The 26,817-nt window shown below is 35.9% G+C and overlaps 1 protein-coding gene and 1 long non-coding RNA gene across 6 annotated transcripts in view; one reads left to right on the top strand and one right to left on the bottom strand.

Moving 5' to 3' along the window:
* CNTN5 (contactin 5) overlaps positions 1 to 26,817 on the top strand; it is a 1,277,333-nt gene that overhangs the window by 553,792 nt on the left and 696,724 nt on the right. The gene's annotated exons all lie outside the window — the stretch shown is intronic.
* LOC102154240 overlaps positions 1 to 26,817 on the bottom strand; it is a 97,895-nt gene that overhangs the window by 29,369 nt on the left and 41,709 nt on the right. The window lies entirely within an intron of this gene.

Raw genomic sequence — 26,817 nt, 5'->3', positions numbered from 1 at the left:
GCCTAAGGATAGACAATTATAACTGTTCATGAAATAAAACAAGCTATAAAGACTTGGAAAAAATCTTTTTTTTTCTTAACTATCATATAGAAGTACCATTTTTAGTATCTTGATCTCTTAGAGAGAAACATCAGCCTATTATATCCCATAGCAAGGAAGAATTGTCATATTGCAAATAGGCAGGAATCTTGGTTCAAAAGTCAAAATTTCAAAGGTAATGTCACATACAGCTGCTATCTTTAAATAGCTGAAAGTTTGTCATAATCTAAGTGAGCAGCTTAGATTTGTTCTTAAATATCCAAAGGGACAAATCAATCAAAATACAGAAAAGTTAAAAAAAAAAAAACAAAAACAAACAAAAAAAACCCAGAAAAGTGAAAGGTAAAATTAATTTTAAAAGATCATTCTAAGAAGCCAGAGTTGCTCAGTGGTAGAATTGATTCCATCTCAAGAGAGACTGTCTGTTCAAGTATGTTCAAGTTCAAGTATGTTCAAGTTCAAGTATGAGCTAAATGATCATTATGTAAAGATAATTTTAATGTCAAAGGGCTCGCTCAATCAGATGATGTTAATTTTTTTTCTCTATTAGATCTGATTCTGTAAGCTGGATTTACAGAAATAGCTATGTGTTTTCATTTTTCTTATCATATTTTAATAACAAAGAATATTCAATAATAGAGGATTACCAAATAAGAGAAAAGTGAATAGTTATAGGTAGAAGAACCGAAAATGGAAAGAATGGTTTGGAATTTAAAAACTGCATATAGACACACCCAGTGGGATTGGCACTTAGTTGATAAGGATTAGAGAGAAGAGAGTAAAAGATGTTTCTGTTCGCTGTTTTGAGCCAGCATGGGAGAAAAAAGTGGAGCCATCGGTAGAAATAAAGACAAAAAAGTAGATTAGTATGAAGTTAAAGATGACAAAATATGATGGGATATTGAATTTAAGAAATAAACAGTCACTATTGTCTAATATAATGCAATGAGTTGGGGAGAAAAAGCTAAACACTGGAAGCTATTATTATTATTATTGAGCATAAATTGTCAAGAACCTAATATGTTTTGGATTCCACTGAAGGATTTTTTTTTAAGTAATAAAATAGGCCATTAGGTCTATAATCATATAAAGTGGTCTTTTATAAATCCAGATGATTCCTTTCTGTGAAGTTATTCTGTCTTATCAGAACATATTTTTAAATATAATTTCCTAAGCTCTCGGGAAGAAAGACAGTGCATTTTTGGGAAAATAGCCTAGAATGACTATTGTGTATTAAATTTATCTTTGCCATGGATTTGGGGTTCTGGGTAAGTTATCATCTCTTCTGTAACACAGTGGCTTAGATTATATTATTTTAAATTATGTTCCATATTCTAAACAGTTTTCTAATCATCTCAGAACTTATACTAAAGTCTTAAAGTTAAGAACAATAAATACTAAGTGTCCTAACATTTGAAAGACTGGTACTACACATGTCCATGTGTTATTTACTAAAAGATGTCAATGTATGTTAACTCTACTGGAATTGATTAAATTAATTAAATGATGTCAAGTATGGCCCACCCTAAATAATCAAATAATTAGAAATTTAAAGAAAACCAAGAGAAGTAAATACATAAATAAATAAATCATCAGACTATATAAAGCTGATAGAAGTGGACTAAGCTCTTATTTCCCATTACTAATGGGAAAGAAAGAGAATATTTTCCTCAAGCCAAAAGAAGATGGGCCAGAGGAACCCCTTGTGGTAATTGGGATGTCTGCAGGAAGAAAATACACCTCTCACTTCTCTTGCTTGCTAAACTACAGAAATGCAAATGTCCATTATAGAGAGAACAATGGAGCACATGTTAAGAAAATCTCAGGAAAGCCTTTCATGCTTTCCCTAGATTTTGAGGGTGGATGACATGGTAGAATAAGGGTATAGAAATTAACTCCTACTTTTTAACATCATGAGGTGGATAAGAGTTATCCTTGAAGGCCAAATGAGATTAAAAGGTTGCACAGAGCATACATTTAAAAGAGCAAAGGTTCCTGAACTTTCTGTGGGACAAAAGTTAATCCTGCAGAAGTAGCTACATTGGCCATCTTGATGGATTCTCCCCCATTCAACTTAACAGAAAGAGATAAACTGGGGTGGGGGGGAGGGGAGAAGAGGGTAGACTCCTAGGGGCTAGAACTGGGAAGGATAATCTTTCAGTCAGAGAGTAGAAACTGGGCAGCATGATGGATTTATAAGAACCTCCAAAGAACCATTGGAGGAACCCTTACCAAAAGTAAAACTTTTGGACTTTATCTTTTCAACAGCATTAAAATATTCATCAAGAACAGAAAGAGGAGGAAAGAAATACTCCTTTTCCTTAGCATGGTTTCCTAGTTATAAGGTAAACCTAAACTAATGACAAGGAGGATGAGACTGAAGTTTTGGTAATGGCAGGGCTGGATATATTAATATTTTAAAAAATAGTCCCAACTGCCAAAAAATACCTAGTTCTAATAACTTGAAGTGTACAGAAAGCTGAGAACCCACTGAGAATGTCATCCAGGGCAGGATAAGGGAAATCTAGCAGGAGATGTTTAAGGGCAGTGCCTTTCATAAATTCACTACATATACTTGGATGATCTCTCTTTATTGACATAAACCTCCCAGTAGCCTTTCATTGGTATTATTCTTTTAATAAAAATTATATCGAATGCTACTCTAAGTCGGGAAATGTCCTGGATAGAGTGGATGAACCATATAAAAATTAGCCCACATAATCTTCAGAGGTTACAGGTATTTGAATCTGGCCTCAGGGAAAAGGTGGGTACTTTCTTTGAGAGCAGGACAGACTCAGGTTGCCCTGAAGGCTCCAAAGCCTGGTTACAGATATTTGGACTGATTAACAAATCTTTAACTACAGTGAGGTAGAAAATAATGACCAGGAGTCTCTAATGTATAGAACATATATTAATTACAGTTTCATCAGAGATCTTTCTTGAACTCTCTTCTGGCATATTTACTAAGCAATTCACATCAAAGACTTCAAGGAAAAGACTTAGTTTAAGTGAGTGGTGAGGTATTGACTGTGTTTGAATAGGTGGGAAGAAAAGAAAAGAACATTAAAAGAGAGAAATGCACTATCATACTGCATTTGCAGTTCTAGTTCTACCTGCTTGTATTTTTTGACACACTACAAAGATTCTTGCCCAGTTCCCTCCCTTACCCTTCAGCACTCATATTCCATAGCTGTATGCTCTAAAAAGACTCCTTACGTTTAGGAAAATATATTGAGAGTACATGATTTGTGTATTCACAAATGGTTAATCTTAATGTTTGGAGAAAAAAAAAAAAACCACAGATGTTTTTACTAGGCTAATGTATGGAAGTTATGACATGTTGTTGCTATTAAGTATTTTGCTGTAACTTATGTCAATACAGTAGTTTGCTACAGATATTAAGATTTTCATTTAATTAAAATGTGAGTGGCAGATATTTTTTCTTTTTTGAGAGAGAACATAGAAAACTATTCTCAAAGTAGTGAATAAAATAGAACAGAATAGAATGTTTGACAGTCCATGAGAATATCACATGATAATTACAACAGACATATATTCAAAATAAGTTTGGGCATTCCTTCAGTTGTCCTTTCTAAATTATTTAAAGATGGAGATGGGGGGTAAGATGGCAGAGCAGAAAGATCCTAAGCTTACCCAGTTTCATTGACACAGCTAGATAATCATCAGCATAAATAACTCAGAAAATAATCCATCATCATAAATCACCCAGAAAATGACCAGAAGACAGGCAGAACAAACTCCACAACTAAAGGTAGAAAAGTGACCACACTGAATAAGGTAGGAAGGGTGAAGACACAGCTTGGGGTGTGTAGGCCATGGCTGTCCATAGTCAGGAAAAGCTAGAAGTTCAGAAAAGGGTGGGAAACTGGCAATCACACCAGGGAACCTATATAGGAAAGACAAATCCCCATAACTATGTGGCTTTAAAAGTGAGAGGTACCAAGTTTCATGAGTTATTGTGACCAGCAGGACTTAAACTCTAGAATTTTAAAAATCAGTGGGCTTGGCCCTTGGTGAACAAGGAGGGCATTAGGAAGCTGAGTCCCTGCCGTTAAGAAACAGCACAGCGAGCAGCCTGTGCAGATACATCATAGAACCAGAAATTTGAAAAATGCTCGGGACATATGGGAGTAAGAGTTATTTTCTCATCTTAGAGCTTGGAGGTATGGATCCAGCGAGGTATGGATCACAGGGAGACCCTTCTAGGAACAAAGGAGCTGATAGGCACCATTTCTTTCCCATACCATCCTCCAGCATAAAAGGGGGCTACCTGTGGGGAACTACACTGCTCTGACACTCCCTATCTAACTTGCTTACACCACCACCACCCCCATTTTGGCAGATCTACTGATCCCAGTCATGCACACTTGTCTCAGTTTGCTTTCTGCAGGGTCTATTATGCAAAAGACCAGCATGAACCCTGTCCAACAGCACATCTCCCAACCCAACATATTGCAAGGCTTCTATTCTGTCAGCAGCAGCAATGGTGGTGGTAGTTGGTCTCATTTCACCAGTAGACCAGGATGCACCTTACTAAAACATGCCCCACCCATACTGGGTCCCAAACACTGCTCACTACAGGCAAAGAGAGCTCTGTAGACTACTGGACAAAAGGAAAAACCATCCAGGACACAACTGCAACATACACATCACATACATAAGAGAGATTCCCAGAAGTGCCAGGAACTAGAGAATAGGGAACACTGCATTGCATGACACTACAGGATCTCTTCTTCATAAGGGTATTACCTTAAAGAGCAGGAGAAACAGCTGACTTTCCTGACACAGAGAAACAGATGCAGAGAGTTAGATGAAATGAGGAGAAAGAGTATGTCCCAAATGAAAGAATGAGATGAAACCATGGCAAAAGACCTAAGCAAAAAGATAATGAGTTATATGCCTGATATAGAATTTATTTATTTATTTACTCATTTGTTCATTCATTTATTTATTTTTAAAGATTTTTTTCTATTTATGAGAGACAAAGAGAGAGAGGCAGAAACATAGGCAGAGGGAGAAGCAGGCTCCCTGAGGGTAGCCCAATGTGGGACTCGATCCCAGGACCCCAGGATTATGACCTGAGCCAAAGGCAGACGCTCAACCACTGAGCCACCCACGTGTCCCCTGATAGAGAATTTAAAATAATAATCATAAAGATACTCATCAGCCTTGAGAGAAAAGTGGAGGACATTAAGTGAGACCCTTAAATGAGATAAAAATTACCAAGCAGAGATGGAGAAGACAATAAATGAAATTAAAAATACACTAAATATTTTGTTTGTTTAGGAAGGAAACAGATATCCAGATCCAGGAGACATAGAACAGCCCTCCCCACCCCCCCACCCCCGCCCCAGCCCCTACAATCCACCCATGGAACTCCACTCTAAGACACATAATAATTAAAATGGCAAAAACATACTTATAAAGAAAACAAACACTAAAAGCAGCAAGAAAAAAACAAAGAAAGTTACATAAAAGAAACCGCATAAGGCTATAAGCAGATTTTTCAGCAAATTTCAGGCCAAAAGGAAATGGCACAATATATTGAAAGTGCTGAAAGGGAAAAATATGCAGTTATGAATATTCTATCCATAATAGAAGGAAAGATATTTTCCTAAACAAGCAAAAACTGAGAGTTCATTACCAATAAAACAACCTAAAAGAAGTATTAAAGGATAGTCTTTGCATGGAAAGGAAAGACCATAATTGAGAGCAAATGAGAGAGTATATCTGTAAAAATAAATCAAGGGATTCATAAAATAAAATAATGCATTTTATGACATCATATACCTAAAATCTGAGGTAGAGAGGAGTACAGAATGAGTTCAAATTTAAGTGACCATCAACATAATATAGATTGCCATATGCAGATTATATACACAACCTGAATGGTAACCACAAATCAAAAACCAGTCATAGATATGCAGAGAATAAAAAGAAAGGTGTCCAAGTGTATAAATACCACTAAAGAAAACAAGCAAACCATGACAGAGCAAGAAAAGATCAGAGAAAAACTACAAACCCAAGCACAACACAAGTAACAAAATGGAAATATATATCAAGAGATAACTTGATGTAAATGGACTAAACCCTCCAATCAAATAACATGGGGTGACAGATTGGATAAACAAAGAAACAAACAAAAGACCCATCTACATGTTGAGACTCATTTTAGACCTGCAGAAATGCAGATTGAAAGTGAGGGGATGAAGAAACATTTAGACTGTAACAAGAGACAAAGAAAGACACTGCATAATAATAAAGGGACTACCCAACAAGAAGATCTATCAATTTTAAGATTTGTGCACCCAGGGATCCCTGGGTGGCGCAGCGGTTTGGCGCCTGCCTTTGGCCCAGGGCGCGATCCTGGAGACCCGGGATCGAATCCCACGTCGGGCTCCCGGTGCATGGAGCCTGCTTCTCCCTCTGCCTATGTCTCTGCCTCTCTCTCTCTCTCTCTCTGTGTGTGACTATCATAAATAAATAAAAGTTAAAAAAAATTTTAAAAAAAGATTTGTGCACACAACATGGGAGCAGCAAATATGTAAAATAGTTAATAACAAATATAAAGGAACTAAATAATACTAATACAATAACACTTATATCAATGGGCAGATCATACAAACAGAAAATAGACATGGGAAGAATTGAATGACGCTCGGGCTTACGTGGATTTAGCAAATATATTCAGATCATTCCATTTTAAAACAGCAGAATACATATTATTTTCAAGTGCACATGGCACATTCCCCAGAATAGATCACATATTAGCCCACAAAACAAACCTTAAGAAACTCAAGAAGTCTGAACTCATACCATACATATTTTCTGACCACAGCGCTATGAAACTAGAAATCAACCACAAGAAAAAAATCTGTAAAGAGCACAAATACATAGAGGTTAAGTAACCTGCTACTAACCAATGAACCAAGAAATCTGAGAAGAAATAAAAAAAAATATATATGGAAACAAAGGAAAATGAAAGCAAAACAGTCCAAAACCTCTGAGATGCAGCAAAAGCAGTTCTAAAAGGGAAGTATAGAGCAATACAGGCCTAACTCAAGAAGCAAGACAAGCTCAAAAAAAAAAAAAAAAAAAAAATCCAACCTTGCACCTAAAGGTGCTAGAAAAAGAAAACAAGCAAATCCAAAAAGCACAAAAGAAGGAAATACTAAAGACTAGAGCATAAATAAACCAAGTAGAAACTAAAGAAAAAGAAAAAAAAATAGAACAGATCAATGAAACTGAGAACTAGTACTTTGAGGTACTTAGAAGAGATAAACAAAAATGGCTAACCTCTAGCCAGACTCACTGAGAGACAGAGACAGAGACAGAGACAGAGACATAGAGAGAGAGAGGACTCAAACAAAATGAAAGAGGAGAAATAACAACTGACCCCACAGAAATACAAATCATTATAAGACAATATTTGAAAACTTTTATGCCAACCAACTGGACAACCTTGAAGAAATGGTTAAATTCATAGAAATATAATCTACCAAAACTAAGCAGGAAGAAATGGGAGATTTGAACAGACTAAATACCAATAATGATATTGAATCAGTAAAAAACAACAACAAAACAAGCAAACAAAACAAAAAACAACCCCCTCCCCCGCCCACAAAACTTCCCCCCCAAAAAAGTCCTGGACCACATGGATTCACAGACGAATTCTACAAAACATTTAGGGGCACCAGAGTGGCTCAGTTGGTTTAGCGTCTGACTCTTGATTTTGGCTTTTTTGTTTGTTTCTTTGCTAAAAATATCTTTATTCTGATTTTCAAATATTTCTTTACTAGATTTAAAATACTGAGTTCATGGATTTTGTTTGTTTTCTTCTGTTGTTGTTCTCTTATCACAACAAAGATATAAATCCATTCTCATCTTGTTGAAAAGAACTGGTGAATTATTGAAAAGTACAACTGAAACTAATGATTTGCTATATGTTGGCTAATTGATTTTAAGTTTTGTTTTCTTTTATTCTGTTTGTTTTTATTGAAGTTTGATTTGCCAAAATATAGTATAACACCCAGTGCTCATCCCATCAAGTGACCCCCTCAGTGCCCATCACCCAGTTACCCCATCTCCCTGCCCACGTCCCATTCCACAACCCTTTGTTCCTTTCCCAGAGTTAGGAGTCTCTCATGATTTGTCTCCCTCTCTAATTTTTCCCACTCAGTTCCCCCCCCCTTTCCCTTATAATCCCTTTCACTATTTCTTATATTCCCCATATGAATGAGATCATATGATGTTTGTCCTTCTCCGACTGACTTACTTCACTCTGCATAATACCCTCCAGTTCCATCCACATTGAAGCAAATGCTGGGTGTTCATCCTTCTAATGGCTGAGGAATATTCCATTGTATACATAAACCACATCTTCTTTATCCATTCATCTTTCAATGGACACTGAGGCTCCTTCCACAGTTTGGCTATTGTGGACATTGCTGCTAGAAACATTGGGGTGCAGGTGTCCCGGCGTTTCATTGCACCTGAATCTTTGGGGTAAATCCCCAACAGTGCAATTGCTGGGTCGTAGGGCAGGTCTATTTTTAACTCTTTGAGGAACCTCCTCACAGTTTTCCAGAGTGGCTGCACCAGTTCACATTCCCACCAACAGTGCAGGAGGGTTCCCTTTTCTCCACATCCTCTCCAACATTTGTGGTTTCCTGCCTTGTTAATTTTCCCCATTCTCACTGGTGTGAGGTGGGATCTCATTGTGGTTTTGATTTGTATTTCCCTGATGGCAAGTGATGCGGAGCATTTTCTCATGTGCATGTTGGCCATGTCTATGTCTTCCTCTGTGAGATTTCTGTTCATGTCTTTCGCCCATTTCATGATTGGATTGTTTGTTTCTTTGCTGTTGAGTTTAATAAGTTCTTTCTAGATCTTGGAAACTAGCCCTTTATCTGATACGTCATTTGCAAAAATCTTCTCCCATTCTGTAGGTTGCTTTTAGATTTGTTAACTGTCTCTTTTGCTGTGCAGAAGCTTTTTATCTTGATGAAGTCCCAATAGTTCATTTTTGCTTTTGTTTCTTTTGCCTTCATGGATGCATCTTGCAAGAAGTTACTGTGCCCAAGTTCAAAAAGGTTGTTGCCTGGGTTCTCCTCTGGGATTTTGATGGATTCTTGTTTCACATTTAGATCTTTCAATCCATTCTGAGTTTATCTTTGTGTCTGGTGCAAGAGAATGGTCTAGTTTCATTCTTCTGCATGTGGATGTTCAATTTTCCCAGCACCATTTATTGAAGAGACTGTCCATTTTCCAGTGGATATTCTTTCCTACTTTGCTGAATATTAGTTGAACATAATGTTGAGGACCCATTTCTGGGTTCTCTATTCTGTTCTATTGATCTATGTGTCTGTTTTTGTGCCAGTACCACATTCTCTTGATGATCACAGCTTTGTAGTACAACTTGAAATCTGGCATTTGATGCCCCCAACTCTGGTTTTCTTTCTCAATATTCCCCTGGCTATTCGGGGTCTTTCCTGATTCCACACAAAACTCAAGATTGTTTGTTCTAACTCTCTGAAGAAAACCGATGGTATTTCGATAGAGATTGATTAGAACGTGTAAATTGCCCTGCGTAGCATAGACATTTTCACAATATTAATTCTGCCAATCCATGAGCATGGAATGTTTTTCCATCTCTTTGTGTCTTCCTCAATTTCTTTCAGAAGTGTTCTGTAGTTTTTAGGGTATAGATCCTTTACCTCTTTGGTGAGGTTTATTCCTAGGTATCTTATGCTTTTGGGTGAAATTGTAAATAGGAATGACTCCTTAATTTATCCTTCTTCAGTTTCATTGTTAGTGTATAGAAATGCCACTGATTTCTGGGCATTGATTTTGTATCCTGCCACACTGCCAAATTGCTATATGAGTTCTAGCAATCTTGGGGTGCAGTCTTTTGGGTTTTCTATGTACAATATCATGTCATCTGCAAAGAGGGAGAGTTTGACTTCTTCTTTATCAATTTGAATGCCTTTGATTTATTTTTGTTGTCTGATTGCTGAGGCTATTATTTTTAGTACTATGTTGAATAACAGTGGTGAGAGTGGACAACCCTGCCATGTTCCTGATCATAGGGGAAAGGCTCTGAGTGTTTCCCCATTGAGAATGATATTTCCTGTGCACTTTTCATAGATGGCTTTTAAGATTCTGAAGAATGTTCCTCTATCTCTACACTCTGAAGAGTTTTGATCAGGAATGGATGCTGTATTTTGTCACATGCTTTCTCTGCATCTATTGAGAGGATCCTATGGTTCTTCTTTTTTTCATGTTGGTGTGATCTATCACATTGATTGTTGAACCACCATTGCATCCTGGGGATAAATCCATTTGGTCATGGTGAATAATCTTCTTAATGTACTGTTGGATTCTATTGGCTAGTATCTTGTTGAGAATTTTTGCATCCAGTTCATCAGGGATATTTGTCTATTATTCTCCTTTTTGGTGGGGTCTTTGCCTGGTTGTGGAAATAAGGTGATGCTGGCTTCATAGAATGAGTTTGGAAGTATTCCATCCCTTTCTATCCTTCCAAACAGCTTCAGTATAATAGGTATTATTTCTTCCTTAAATGTTTGATAGAATTCCCCTGGGAACCATCTGGCCCTGGACTTTTGTGCTTGGGAGTTTTCTGATGACTGCTTCAATTTCCTCCCTCGTTATTGGCTTGTTCAGGTTTTCTATTTCTTCGTGTTCCAGTTTTGGTAATTTGTGGTTTTCCAGAAATGCATCCATTTCTTCTAGATTGCCTAATTTGTTTGTGTATCACTTCTCATAATGTGTTTTTAAAAATGTTTTTATTTCCTTGGTATTGGTTGTGATCCCCCTCTTTCATTCATGATTTATTTATTTATTTTTCCTTTTAATATGGCTGGCTAATGGTTTATCTATCTTATTAATTCTTTCAAAGAACAAGTTGAAGTTTCAAAGCCTTGTGGTCTGAAAATATGCAAGTGACAATCCAGGTCTTTGGGTATCGGTTAAGACATGATTTGTGTCCCAGTATATGGTCTTGTCTGGAGAAAGTTCCATAATCACTTGAGACGAATGTGTATTGAGTTGAGTTCAGATGCAAAGTTCTTTATATATCTGTGAAATCCATCTGGTCCAGTGTATCATTTAAAGCTCTTGTTTTGGGCAGCCCTGGTGGCTCAGCAGTTTAGCTTCACCTTCATCCCAGGGCGTGATCCCGGAGATCCAGGATCAAGTCCCACGTTGGGCTCCTTGCATGGAGTCTGCTTCTCCCTCTGCCTGTGTCTCTTCCTCTCTCTCTCTCTCTCTCTCTCTCTCATAAATAAATAAATAAAATCTTTTAAAAAACATAAAGCTCTTGTTTCTTTGGAGATGTTGTGTTTAGAATATCTGTCATTTACAGAAAGTGCCATGTTGAAGTCTCCTACTATTAGTGTATTATTATCTAAGTATGTCTTTACTTTGGTTATTAATTGATTGATATACTTGGCAGCTCCCACATTAGGGGTATAAATATTCATGATTGTTAGGTCTTTTTGTTGGATAGACCCTTTAAGTATGATATAGTGTCTGTCTTCAACTCTTACTACAGTCTTTGGGATAAATTTTAATTTCTCTGATATCAGGATTGCTACCCCTGCTGTCTTTCGAGGACTATTTGAATGGTAAACGGTTCTCCACCCCTTCATTTTAAGGTTGGAGGTGTCTTTAGATCTAAAATGAGTCTCTTGTAGACAGCAAATAGATGGGTCTTGCTTTTTTTTTTTTTTCCAGTCCAATACACTGCAGTCTTTTTTTGGGATAATTTAGTGTATTCACATTCAGAGTTACTATTGAAAGATATGAATTTAGTGGCATCATAACACCTTTTCAATCCCTGTTTTCGTGGATTATTTCTTTAGGCTACCTCTTTCTTCTATAGAGTCCCCCTTAATATTTCTTGCAGAGCTGTTTTGGTGGTCACATATTCATTCAGTTTCTGCCTGTCCTGGAAGCTCTTTATCTCTCCTTCTATTCTGAATGAGAGCCTTGCTGGATAAATATTCTTGGCTGCATGTTTTTATCATTTTGTACTCCATATAAATCATGCCAGCCCTTTCTGGCCTGCCAGGTCTCTGTGGAGAGGTCTTCTGTTAATCTGATATTTCTCCCCATATAAGTTAAGAATCTCTTGTCTCATGTAGCTTTAAGTATTTTCTCTTTATCTTTAGAATTTGCAAGTTTCACTATTCAATGTCGAGTGTTGAATGGTTTTTATTCATTTTGGGGGAGTCTTCTCTATCTCTTGGATCTGAATGCCTGGTTCCTTTCCCAGATTAGGGAAGTTCTCATCTATGATTTGTTCAAATATACTTTGTGGTCCTCTCTCCCTCTCAACGTCTTTTGGAATCCCAGTTATATGTAGATTCTTCCTTCTGAAGCTATCATTTATTTCTCTAAGCCTTTCCTCATGGGCTCTTATTTCTTTTTTCCTCAGCTTACTTCCTTACATCAACTTGTCCTCTATGTCACTCATTCTGTTTTCCACCTCATTAACCCTAACAGCTAGGATATCCAGTTTGGACTGCATCTCAGTAAATCTTTTTTTTAAATTTTGGCCTGATTAAATCTCAATCCTGCAGTAATGAAGTCTCTAGAGTCCTTTATGCTTTTTTTCTAGTCACCAGTAGCTTTATAATTGTACTTCTGAATTGAATTTCTGACTTTGTATTGAAATCTAAATTCTATAAGAGAGTACTGTGGTAGAGAGTACTGTTTCTGGTTCTTTCTTTTGTGGTGAATTCTTCCTTCTAGTCATTTGCCTAGTTCAGAGTGGATGTATGAGTGGGCTGAGTCAAAAATATCAACCACGACCTAAGTAAAATACACCCTAGCTGATTCCAAAGATGTCAGAGACCAGAAAATGAAAAAGAAGATCAGAACAAAATAAAACAACCACTGAAGTGAAAAACACATTTTAAAACAAGGAAGAAAAAATAAAAGGTCAAAACCCCCAAAAAAGAATAAAAAAGAAAAAGAAAAAAAGAAAGAAAGAAAAAGTTAAGAGAAGAGGAAAAAGAAAAAAATGGGGGTGTCTAGGGGCTGTGGTGGTGAAGAAGTGGTAATGGAGAGAGAATGTAGTCTATTTGAGAGGTCCTAGAAATTGATCCTCTTGGTTCTGAGTGTATTAAGTTCTGTATGTTAGAAGATGCTCAGTCTCAAATTTACAAAAGCAGCAATACTTACAGAAAGCCCAAATTGACCACCAACACATAAAAAAGATAAAAGAGGGGGACAGAATGGGAATAAAGAGAGAATATAGTCTCGCAGAATGAACCAGCATAGTATTCCACTTGGTTCTGAGTGCATGCTGGTCATGTTTTAGATGGTATTAACTTCCACCATTGTAGAACAAAATGAGGCAGAACAAAAAACACAAAACAAAAATCCATATCTCATATATTTCCCAAAGTTAAATTGAGTATGTTGAAGGGAATCCAGAAGTGAAAAATATATCTAAGACATGTAATTGTAGAAATAGGAAAATCAAAGAGGAAAAAACTTAAAAATGAAGAGCTGGTAAAATATTGTAGTTAATGTGGGAAAAGAGAAAAACACATGGGAAATTTTTAGTCAGATATAAAAACTAGTTGTAATGGAAAAAGGAAAAAATAGAACCCTCTAGTTCTATATACTATTTTCCCTCAGTCCTGGAGCTTTCCTGAGCTGCTTGGTCAGGAACTTGCTCTTCCCTTGTCCTTCCAGCTGGTCTTCTGGAGGAGGGGCCTGCTGTGCTGATTCTCAGGTGTGTGCACCTGGGGGAGCTGCCCCGCCCCCTGCCGGGTGCCAGGCTCGGTGGGAGCTGTTGACCCCATGAGGTCTCTGTCCCCTGGCGCCCCCCCCCCCCCCAGCATACGGTGACACGAGGAGGAACAACATCGTTGGTGGTGGCAGGTCCCCAGCTCTGGATCAGCTCCCCCAGTAGCCACCGGAAGTCTCCCAGTCCACACTGGCCTAGATGCTCCCAGGGTAGAGGGGCGGGGGGGTGGGGGGGGGGCGATCTGCACAGCTAGAGGGCGCCCTGCAGTAGGAGTGTCCTTGCTGTCCTGTGCCCCCCGCTCCTCTGCCTGTCCAGGGGGAGCGCAAGATGGGGGGCTGTGTCCTCCGGGGCCTGCGCTGCTGGAATCCCTCTCCTGAGGCCGTGGCTCCCGGAAGCAGCAGGGCACAGCCCCCTCGGTCGGAGCCGCTGCCTGAGCTCCCGAGGCCCCTCCGGTTGGCTCCAGCCCCTTCCCGTTTACGGAGATCTGCAGGGTGTGCAGTGCGCTCCCCAGGGGCGCTTCCTCTATTAGTGACCCCGGGACTCTGGAGGCTCGACTGCCCCTCCTGCTGCTCCGTCCGATTTCCCTACAGAGCACTTTCTGTCCGGGAAGAATCTGGGGCAGATTTTTAAAGTTCCCACTTCTCTGGGGCTGGGCTTTCCTGTCCTGGAGGCCCCAGCCACCCGGCCTTAGCCTGGCTCCTCACGGCGCCCCTCCCCCACTTGATTCTTTTTTATTTATTTATTTTTTCCCGCCCTCCTACCTTGCTAGAAGCGAAAACCCTTCTCTCCATAGCATTCTGGCTGTTCTCTCTTAAAATCTCAGGTTAAATTCATAGGTGTTCAGGATGTTTTGAAAGTCATATAGGTAGGTTGGGGGGGCCAGGTGAGTTGAGGACCCTACTTTTCCACCATCTTGCCCCTCTCCCCTGACTCTTGACTTTGGTTCAGGGTCATGATTAAGAAAATTATTCACCACAATCCAGTGGGATTTATTCCTGGGTTGTAAGGGATTTATTCCTGGATTGCTGGGGGTTCAATATTCACAAATCAACTAATGTAATACATCACACCAATAAGAAAAAGATATAAAACATGATCATTTCAATAGATGCAGAAAAATCATTTGACAAAGTACAACATCCATTTATGATAAAAACAAACAAAATAAAACAAAACAAAACCCTTAACAAAAGAGGTTAAGAGGGAACATGTCTCAATGTAATAAAAATCTTATATGAAAAACTCACAGCAAACATCATACTCAACTGGAAAAAACTAAAACCTTTTCCTCTAAGATCAAGCACAAGACATGGATGGCCGCTTTATTTTTTAAAAAAATTTTATGTATATTTTTTTTTATTAGAGTTCGATTTCCCAACATATAGTATAACACCCAGTGGTCATCTTGTCAAGCGCCACTTTCACCAGTTTTATTCACATTGCGCTGGAATACTTATCCACAGAAATCAATGACAACAACAACAACAAAAATAAAAGGCATAAGGGAGAAGTAAAATTTTCACTATTTGCACATGATATGATACTAAATATATAGAAAACACTAGACACCCCCACAAAAAAACAACTACTAGACCTGGTAAATGAATTCAGTAAAGTCATAGGATACAAAATCAATGTACAGAAATCTGTTTCATTTTTTGTACACCAATAATGAAGTATCAGAAAGAGAAATTAAGAAAATAATAGCATTTACAATTGCACCAAATATAATAAAATATCTAAGAATAAACTTAACCAAAGAGGAAAAAGACCTGAACTCACAGCTGTCAAAATAGCTAAAATTAAAAAAAAAAAAATCACACCAAAGAATCCAAAAAAATAAAAACCACAAGAAACAGCAAATATTCCCAAGGATTTAGAGAAATATAAACCCTCATGCATTGTTGTGGGTATGCAAACTAGTGCAGCCGCTGTGGAAAACAGTATGGAGTTTCCTCAAAAACTCAAAAATAGTACTATCCTACCATTCAATAATTGCATTACTGGGTATTTCCTCAAAAAATACCAAAACACTAATTCAAAGAGATACTTGCACCCCTATGTTTATTGTAGCAGAGTTGAATTATGGAAGCAACCCAAGTGTCCTTTGATAGATGAATAGAAAAAGAAGTGGCATATATATCTGTAACATATGATATAAAATATGATATATAAATCTCACACCATATATATAATATATATTGCATTATTCATCCATAAAAAGAATGAAATCCTGCCATTTGCAACATTATGGATGGAGCTAGAGAGTATAGCACTGAGAAAAATAAGTCAATCAAAGAAAGACAAATACCACATGACTTCACTCATATGTGGAATTTAAAAAATAAAACAAGCAAAGGGATAAAAAAGAGAAAGAGATAAACCGAGAATCAAACTCTTAACTGTAGAGGATAAACTGATGGTTCCCAGAGGTGAGTGGGTGGGGGAATGTGTGAAGTCGATGTTGGAGACTAAAGGGTACATTTAAAAAAAAATAAATAAATAAAAAATAAAAAAATAAAATAAAATAAAGGGTACATTTACTGTGGTGAGCATGAAGTAATGTGCAGAATTGTTGAATCACTGTATTGTACACCTGAAACAAATATAACGCTGTATGTTACTGGTCTGGAATTAAGATGCTTAATTAAAAAAAACAAAATATTTAAGGATGATTTTGTATTCTTGAAGATTTTTATAGTGATGAATTAATTCTAAATCTTTCCATTGTGTTTACTTTATTTGGATATGAATGATATGCAAAATCATAAAATTAATTGTGTGAAATAGATCAGGGAATTATTTATCAGTGTGAAAGGCATCAGGTAGAAAAGATATGATTGCTACTCCAAGATTTGTATACCGAGTTTCTCAAACTAATTTTTTTTTTTAATTTGCAACTGTTAGCTTTAAACTTGCATGTTTAAATTATTCAGCTTTGTTCACTACTTGAGGAGAAAAATTCTGGTATGTTACTAGATCATGAATTTTCAGTCCTAAAATTGCCTTAATATTCTCCTACCTGAAAAAGAACATAACCACTTTCTTTCTAGCATGCCATGCTTTAGTCACATTGGCTTTGATTACTATTTTATTCTGGTACAGGGCTTCTCGAAATATGCACAGCAGACTTTAGGATCTTAGATATCCTTCAGGGTGTTCATAGGATCAAAACTATTTTTATTATAATATAAAAATGTTGTGGGCCTTTCCACTGACTTGATAATTTTGCTAATGGAGTAAAAATAGTGGTGGCAAATCTGCCAGAGCCATGGTTCAATCAAGGCAGTAGTATGAAACAGTATTACATCAAAATCAAAACCCAGTCTCACTCAATAATGTCTGTGATGAAACCATAAAAGATATTAATCTTATTAAATAAGACCCTTTTAATAATATGTATGACAAAATAGAAAGTCTGCATAAAGTCCTGCTGCATACAGACGTACAATGCTTGCCTCAGGAAAAAGTATTTGTGCTTTTTTTTACAATGGTATAGTTGTTTGAAATGTGAGACAAATTACTCATCCACTTTTTCATGGAGCACTGTTTTTACTTGAAAGAAAGAATGAAAGATAAACTGTTATCTGAGGTTGTATATGTAGCAGATATTTTCTATAAATGAATTAAGTAGGTCTGCCACTTCAAAGAAAATAATTGATAGTAATTATTTGCAATAACAAAATTTATTATAGTTGCTTAAAATAAATTAATACATATATATTTTTTATTTTTTAAATTTTGGTTTCTGATACAGTAAAAATGTATATAGTATAATTTACCTAAAGAAACAATTTTTGAGAACCTAGATATTTTTTTCAAATTGAGTCCTAAGAGCAAAAGTTTAGAGAATGGCTACTCTGCTACAAATCTGAATGCATGGTAGGCATGCAAACAAAGCTGCTCTTTGAAGTGGGAGGAGTAAAGGCTGGAGAAATAATCATGTGTAAGTTCTTGAAGGTCATATCTGAAGAAAGTTGTAATCATGATAAACAATTTAGACTTATTCTATGTGAATAAATGATGTATTAAGTGAATTATTAGAATTTAAGATTTCCAAAGTGAAGCAGGTAATGACAATGGCAAAGGATGTGGTTATAAAATAAATTCTTCATCATTTGCTTCCTTCTCATCCTCCTCCCTCTGAAATCAGTCAGATAGCAAGTTAGTTTCTTCTGTTATAATGTTTCACATAATCTATCCCATCCTTTCTATTTCTATTTGCTTAATTAAGTCCATTCCCAAATCACTTTATATCTAGTCTGTTACTTTATCTGGTTTCTATGCCATGAGTCTTTTGGTCTTTCAACCCATGAAATTTGACCGATTAACCCATTTAAAGCTAGTTTTGTTACATTATCAACACTTAAACTCAGTCACATATAAAATAAACATTAGTGTTAACTATTAATATGATGATAAATCTTAAATTTTTCAACATGATGGCTAAGAATTCTAGTGACCTCTCTGAGTATATATTTTAATCTTTCTCTAAATAAAAACTACTCAGATGAAAGCAGTCTATTAATTTTCTCTTTAAGTATGTTAAATCCACTTCAACCTGGTACTTTTCTTCATATTGCATTCTGTAGCCTCTAATATCCATTGGCCTTTCCTTATCATATTATATAGATTTATAGAGATAATTTTTACAAAGTAATTAGTACACTGACTGAAATGTCAGTTATTTTTATTCTTATTATTAATATATTACTATAATGTAAGCTCCTGGAGGGCAGAGACTATGTTCTATGTTTTACTTGAATTTCCATTACATAGTAGATATTTCTAAATATAATATATGTTCACAAAAATGTTCACGATTGATAGTAATGGTTATCCATACACTGAGTTTCTTTAAAGTTTGGGAGAAGAGCCACCCAAAGAAATCTGCTTAACAAAGCATATAATTGTGAGAAAAAAAATCAAGAGAAAGTATAATACCCAAATTCAAGGCAACATAAAGTACAGGCATGTAAGTCTGTCCAAGAATATTGTTTATCTTCACACGTAGGCAAATAATTGTCAACAAGAGTCTAGTAATTTGTAAATTAACTTTTTCTAGGCAAGTGAAATTCAATCAGAGTTTCATTGAACAATTTATTAAGTTCATATCATATATTGAGAACTAGGCAGTATCACAAACAAGAAGGCTACATTGGCTATTGAGAAATAGTCTCTCAGAACTGGAGAGATTTTGTAGTATGGGTAACTCTCCTGAAATTGTCCCTTTAACACTAGAGTGAAGCAACTATAGAAGGAAACTGCTCTTTCTATACCACACAAGATTTCATGTAGTCCAAATCGAAGAAACACATTTGGAAACATTATAAGGAGGATGAACATTTTTGGAAGAAATATACATTCTGAAAATTTAATTAGAGTAATGTAGAAGGGGAACTGGCTGAAAAAAATAATGTCTCCCATGGAAGAGACAGAGATTCAATAGTAGATTGAATGAGGTTTGGGGAGCTAGTGCCCATTAAAGAAGAATATCCAGATTAAGTTACAGGATACCTGAAAGTAAAACAAGAATATGATGCCATTAGACAACAAAGAGGAGACACTGCCTCTGTAAACAGTTTGGATAATCACATGTGTAATTTATTAGATAATATGCTTTTTATCTCTTTTGAAATATAACAGAATATGAAATGTGAATATTTTCAAGTTGGAGGTCATTTGCAGGTTAAATAAAGATTTTGCTGAAAACAACTGCAGATGGAATTAAAAAAAAAAAAAGAAGATCCATGTAAAAACTGATAGCTGAACTCCCTCTTAACAAAATGGTCCAAGATGAGACACAGAAAGACTTCAATAATTCTGGTTAGTAAAGTAGGAGTCATTTTTTTTTCTTTTTGTAACCAACTTAGAGAAGAAAGTAGCAGAAAGCAGAAACAGAGCAAGAAAACAAGAACCTAAGGAAAATACTTGGCCAATGAGAAAGTCTCAAGATTTTTATCCTTTGTCCACTGTCAGTCCAAAATCTATGGCTTAAGACTGTATACCAGAGGGGAGAGTTGGGAGAGGATGGGTTAAATAGGTGATGGGGATTAAGAAATGTACTTGTGATTAGCACTGGATGATGTGTGGAAGTGTTGAATTAGTATATCATACACCTGAAACTAATACTACATTGTGTGTTAACTGATGAATTAAAATAACTTTTTAAAAAGACTATACCATATAAACCACTTTATTTAAATGATATTTTGTAGAAGTCAATGCAAAAGTACTATGTTCCATGCCTCTGTTATTTTAGGATGAAGAAAAGAAAAGAAAATATTCATGACTAAAATTAAGAATTTGAGGGAACTAGAACTTTAGAGTAAGATGTAATAAAGGGACATTAAGCCCCCAGTGAGCTCTCTGAGACATTGTAGTCAGCAGGTGGTGGAGGTAGAATGTGACCTTTCTGCCCTTTATAGTTGAGCCTTCAAGCCATTTATTTAACATATTAAAGAGAAAATAAATTTTCTAAAGCTAAAGGGCTTATAGAAACCCAGAAGTTGATATAGAGGCTAGTAGCTGACCTCTGTTTAGCTAAAAATTAAGGAATCTAGCATGGTAAATTGACATCAATAAGATACAATGAACAAGTCTCAATACAGACCAACCCTGTAGTAATTTTCCTGATTGTGTTGAGAGCTAAGTAACCGGAACAAGTTTCTGTAATGTGATTAGACTTTCTTAGAATGAATAATTGTCACAGTTGTTGTTGTTGTGGAAAAGTAATTAATTATATGAATTAATTATAGTTTTCTCTCAAGTATACTTAGGTTTGACTTCTTTTCCTAGAAATTAATAAAAAGCAATATTGTTTGTATCTTGATGGGTAGTTATGTTGTTCAAGGCCAGAATTGCAGGGCAGAAAAAGGCATTGACAAAATGTGAAACACATTGGTGAACGAAGGCAGTGGTAGAGTGAAATGTTAACATAAACAGTTTCTTAATTTGGCTAGAAAGAAATGCTTTATACACACTGAAGGACAGAATGGAATGAATCAAATAAGTTGTACCACCTGTGATTTTGCAATTTCAGAGGAAATCACCATGAATAAGATGCACAAGTGCAATAATTTGGAAGTGTGTTAAATGTGCATATTCAAATCTTTTGATTAATTTCAGCTTAGAATTCAAGAAATTCCACCCTGATCATTCAGTATTCATATATTTAACATTCTAAACCACGAAAACCAGAAGAAAATACTTCTTCAGTAGAAGGATATGAAATAAAGCACATGTATATTTAGAATATTAAAAAACTCATATTTCCTTGAAGAAATCTTGTAATATAAAGTAAATCAGAGGTGATTATGGGAATATGTTCTCTCTAGTGAATTTGTCACATATTAATTGGAATCACAAATTCTTCTTTTCAGAAATATTTGGAAAGCACATCTATATTAATAAATCATTATATTTTAAAAATATTTAATGAAAATATATTTGAGGAGAAATAATTCAAACATGCACAACTTCCATGTTGATATCAACTTCAATATTAATCACTATTACTTATCAATCAAGTATATATGAAACTATACCATGTCTCCTATATTGGGTTAGGGTCAAGGGCCCCATGTTTATAGAAGTATAAAACAAGCTTCCTGTCTTCATAATATTCTTAAAATATTCTGGGGGATGGAGGAACATTAATGAGCAGGAAAATCAAGATGAAAAGTACAAGATGAATCATACAGTAGAGAATTCACAGACAATATAAACAGTCAAGAAGTAGGGTTTTATAGAAAAAAAAATGATTAAGGAGATACTCCTTCAAAGATCAGTTTGAAGTGCAGAAGAAGGAGTATCATCTATATGAAGGAAAATATCATGAGCCAAGACATATAGGTCTATACTTAAATGGAAGGGAATCCAGTCAAGGAAGGGGGTTGGGAGTAAAGGCAGGAAAGAGAAAAACAACGATATAAGTCAAGAAAAATATAAAAAGAAGTTACATAAAACACAATTTCAAAAGTTTTCATTAATAATAACAAAAATAAAAAAGACTGCTGGATACAGAAGTGAGAAAATTATGAATGGCCTCAAGGATTAATAAAAGATGAGAAGATTTAGACTTAGGAACCCTGGGTTTATACCTGGGCATTGCTGCACTCCTGCTGTATGACTTTGTGTAATACACTAACCCTTGAATTTCCTCAACTTCAAAATGGAAATAACAATTTAATCACAAAGTATTGAGGTTAAGATAAGACAGTATTTTTCAGAGTATGTAACATAGTGCCTGACATAACTGAAATGTTCCATGAAATATGGAAAGGAATTTTCAGATCTAGGTACAAATTGTATGTTGTAGATCTAAATTATTGAAGAAAAGTGGAGTAATATTAAGGAGCTCATCACATTCATTTGATGAGTTGGTTTATCTGTTTCCCAAACTAGAAAAAAAAAAAAAAAAAAGAAAAAAACAGGCATGTGTGAAATCAGCAAAGGGCCTTTGGAGAAAAGGAGAACATTGAAAACAAGAGCAAGGGAAAAAGAGAGGAAAGAAAAAGATGGATAAAATTTAAAATAAAAATGAAAAATTAAAAAAAAAACAAAACGAAAAATTCTTCAAAAGCTGGAAAGAAACAGAGTGAGGGCACATGTGTAGTAAGGGATATAATTTCCTTTGAAATGGAAAACAAACCCTAAGTATATGGGATTAAATACAGATAATTTGAAGTTCAGGTTTTTTATTCAAATGCCTTCAATTTTAATGGTTGAGTTACCTATTCTGAATTTAGATAATGGAGATGAAATGGGAGTATCCAAAATTGCCACTGATCAGTTCACTTGCCATTGTCAGTAGGTAATTGACAGGACCACTGAGCAATGGCAAACACACTATTTAGATATATGCCAAATTGTTGCATAATTTATTGCATATTTTATATATATTCCAAGCTTAGGTTGCTTGATTCCTTTTCTGTAATCTAAATATGTAATCTTGACATGAAACTGAATGTAATCTCATTCACAAGGCTTTCTTGATCATCTTGTCAAAACAATGTGGCCTGCATCATCATTTTTTTTTGCTTACTTACAAATGCAAATGTTTCCATTGCATTTGTTTCCAACTGATGTGCTTGCTTGTTTCAAGTCTAGTCTCTCCCACCACTACTAACTTATAAAATCTATAAGAACTTAGATTTTTATCTATATTCTTCACTATTATATACATCACACTGAAAAAAAATTGCTTGGGATGAAAAAGTCACTTAAAATATAATGTGGAATGAATGAATGTCTAAGCATTTTATTATTTTATTCAAAAATATTTATTGTGATAATCCTATGTGCCAGAAGCCCCTCTAATATTTAGAGGATATGATAATGAGCAAAGAAGATTAGTTCTCTATATTCCTCATATTTTTTATTCTAGTACTAGAAGTAAAAAAAAATAAACAATGAAATAAATATATTTCAGAGTGGTAGGATGGTGGTGGGCTCTGGGAAGCACTGTTTAACTAGAGAATTGACATTACATGAAACCTAAAGGACATAATATAGCCACTGTAGAGTCAGGGCAAGAAGATTCCAGAGGGAACTGCAAATGAAAAGGTTGAGACAGGAAAGAGTTTAGAGTAATAAACCAAAAGGAGGCAGACATGAAACAAATATAGTAAGAGAAATGTGGTTCAAAATGACTGTAGATGATGGCAAGTCAGTCTTCTTATTACTAATCTATTCTGTAAAATAACATAGTGTTAATTTTGTAAAATACCATAAAACCAAGAATACTACTGTATGGTATACATAATGTATGGTGTACATTAAGAAAATGTGTCAAAATTAATTTTTCAATATGCCGATAAAAATAAACATTTAATGGTGTGCCTGGGATGCTCAGTCAGTTAGGCATCTAACTCTTGATTTCAGCTCAGGACATGATCTTAGGATCATGAGATTGAGTCCTCTGTTAGGCTACATGCTCAGCATGTAGCCTGCTTAAGATTCTCTCCCTCTGTCCTCCTCTCCCCACTGCTCAGTCTCTCTCAATCTCTCTCACAAAAAATAATAACAAATAAATAAAAATATTTACTATATTCCAAATAAAAATATCACAAGCCTATTATAAGACATCAAGTAAAACAGAAAATAATACAACTATAAATACAAAGAATATCTTAGCATTCTAGGGCAAATTATGAGCTTCTAATGTTTCTTTGCTTTCTTTGATTTCAGTCTGCTATGTCTAAGGATCACTCTGAGATACTGCTTCTGATATAACTTCTCCAAGTTGTTTCAGGTCTTCCTGTCCTGACTGGGGCTCCAAAAAGGAGCTCAGTAGATCTCCTCTGCTAAGGAACTCCTCACTAGATACCAAATTTGATTTAAACTCTGGCTAATCCTAGCAGGAAGGGAGCTCCACTTAGGATCTACCTCTTCCCTTCTCCACTAGAAATGCTATCCAGAAATGTTCTTTCCACATTACTCAGCAAAACTTTTTCATTTGGTATGGGGCAGGGGGAAGAGAGATAAGAGGATCCATGACAGGTAAGAGGATGGATGACAGGTGTAATTGGAGTTGTAAGAGTCCATGGGGCATACATAGAGAGGCTGGGGGGCTTGAGATGAAGATGTTAATGTTGATGGTAAAAAAAAAATAAGGCAAAAAAAGGGAAGGTATGAAAATTATAGAGATGGTCAAGAACTTGCTGATATGGGATGCCTGAGTAGCTCAGTGGTTGAGTGTCTGCCTTTGGCTCAGGGCATGATCCCAGAGTCCCAGGATCAAGTTCCACATCGGGCTTCTTGCATAGGCTTCTTTCTCCTCCCTCTGCAACTCTCTCTGCCTCTCTCTGTGTCTCTCATGAATAAATAAATAAAATCTTAAAAAAAGAACTTGATAAATATGTAAAATAAGCCATTGCACAAACAAAAAATACCTGTATTTCAACACTTAAAAATTACTTAAGGGGCACTGGGTTGCAGACAGTTGAGCATCTGACTCTTGATCTCAGGGTTTTGGAATCAAGCCTCTCATTGCGCTCTGTGCTCAGTGAGGAGTCTGCTTGAGATACTCTCCCTTTCCCTCTGCCCCTCCCCTGCTCTCATTCTCTCTGATATTAATAAATACAAATCTTTTTTAAAAACTTAAAAAATGGAGTAATGAAAGTCAATATTAAAATCACAAATAAAAAAATAAAATAAAATAAAATAAATAAAATAAAATCACAAGTAGAGGTGGGGAAAGGTAGACAGATTTAGTTCAAATTTTGTAGATGGATATGAGAATAGGGTAAAAAAGAGAAAATATGGATGTCTTAAGGTTTTACTTTGAGCAGTTGAGTATAATAAAATTAATAAATTTGTTAAGACTGGGAAAGTATGAAACTTAGAAGAAAAACTAAGAGCTCTGTTAAAAATATCTTGTGATGCTTCCATACAGAGGTTGATTAGGTGGTTGGAGATAAAAGTCTGGAGTCTCAGTGAAGTAAGGGCTAGAGGTTTAAAGTTGGGAGTCATTGATATAGCTTTGCCTTTAGAGTTATGGGACTGGATGAGATTACCTAGAAAGGAGTCAGTGGATGAGAATGGATAGAAGTTCTAGTAAAGCCTGGAGGTAGGGTTTAAAAATGTGAGGAGAGAGCAGCCCGGGTGGCTCAGCAGTTTAGCGCCGCCTTCAGCCCAGGGCCTGACCTGGAGACCCGGGATCCAGTCCCATGTCAGGCTCCCTGCATGGAGCCTGTGTCTCTGCCTCTCTCTCTCTCTCTCATTAATTAATAAATAAAATCTTTAAAAAATAAAAATAAATAACAATGTGAGGAGAATGGGCAGAGAGAAACTCAGGAAAGTAATCGGAAGTAGGAAGTAGTGAATTAAAAGGAGAGTGAGGAGAGTATAAATCAGAGAAACCAAATAAAGAAAATGACCTTAAAAAAACAAGAAAATGTATCCAATGCTGCTATGATGACAAATATGATGGATATAGAGACATGCTCACTGGGGCTTGATAACGTGGGATGAAGTGAGGTTAAGTTGCTGAGAGTGAAATGAAATGAAGGTGAACAACTGGAACTGATGGATAGGCAATTCTTAGAAGTTTTAGGTTAAAGGTGCAAAATAAAAGAGAGACAGAAAGAGAAAAAAGAAAAAAAAGAAGTGTAAGTACGAGATATTAACTGGAGGAGAACATGAAGTGTGGGATATTTTTTGTTTTGTTTTTTTTTTAAATTAAAATAGAATAAGATCATATTTTTGTATTAATGGATAAAGTCCAGTAGAAAATGAGAAATTGATAAAGTACATAAAAGAAAGTGAAAAAGTACAGGAGTAATGAAAACAGTATGAGGTCTGACACAAAAGTAGAAGAGCTAGCAAATAGAAATGTCATCAAGGCATTTTCTTGTATTGTAAAAGGAGAGAAAACAGTATCAGTAGGATAACATGGGTTTGCAGGTGTAGTGGTGGAAGATGTAATTCCCTCTGATTAATTACAAGTAGAGGCAGCCAGTAAAGTAGAAACTCAATGTCAAGAAACACTACATGGGCAATTTAAGGAGATTGAAAAAATATTCACACTAGTCATTTTGGAGAGTGGGAAAAACACACTACTGTATAAATATGTTTGAGAATAAACCCAAGTTAATTGAAGTTTAAATTCTGAAATTTGAAGGGAACTCAATCAGTCCAGCCATATAGCTTCCTCTATTATGTCCAAGCTGGTGGTAGGAAGATGTAACAACAGCAGTTCCTGGAATTAACAGGGATTGGAAATTGATGGACAAAAACAGTGGAATGGAAGTGAGGAGCAAATTGGTTGGAAGAATACAAGGTAGCTGTTAAAAGGATGTTATTTGAAATTGACCTTTTGGTAGGAATTAAGCTACTGATCATAACTTGCAAGGTGCAACTGTGAAAACATGTTACTGATTACTATGGAAGACAGACAACAGCTATACATGTTTTCTTGTACAGTTGCCCTGGCTGCTGCTATTCTGATTATTTTACCCTTATACCTTACTCTT

Source organism: Canis lupus, chromosome 21 (assembly GCF_011100685.1).
Source record: "Canis lupus familiaris isolate Mischka breed German Shepherd chromosome 21, alternate assembly UU_Cfam_GSD_1.0, whole genome shotgun sequence".
Taxonomy (NCBI): domain Eukaryota; kingdom Metazoa; phylum Chordata; class Mammalia; order Carnivora; family Canidae; genus Canis; species Canis lupus.
This window is presented reverse-complemented; position numbering and strand designations above follow the sequence as displayed.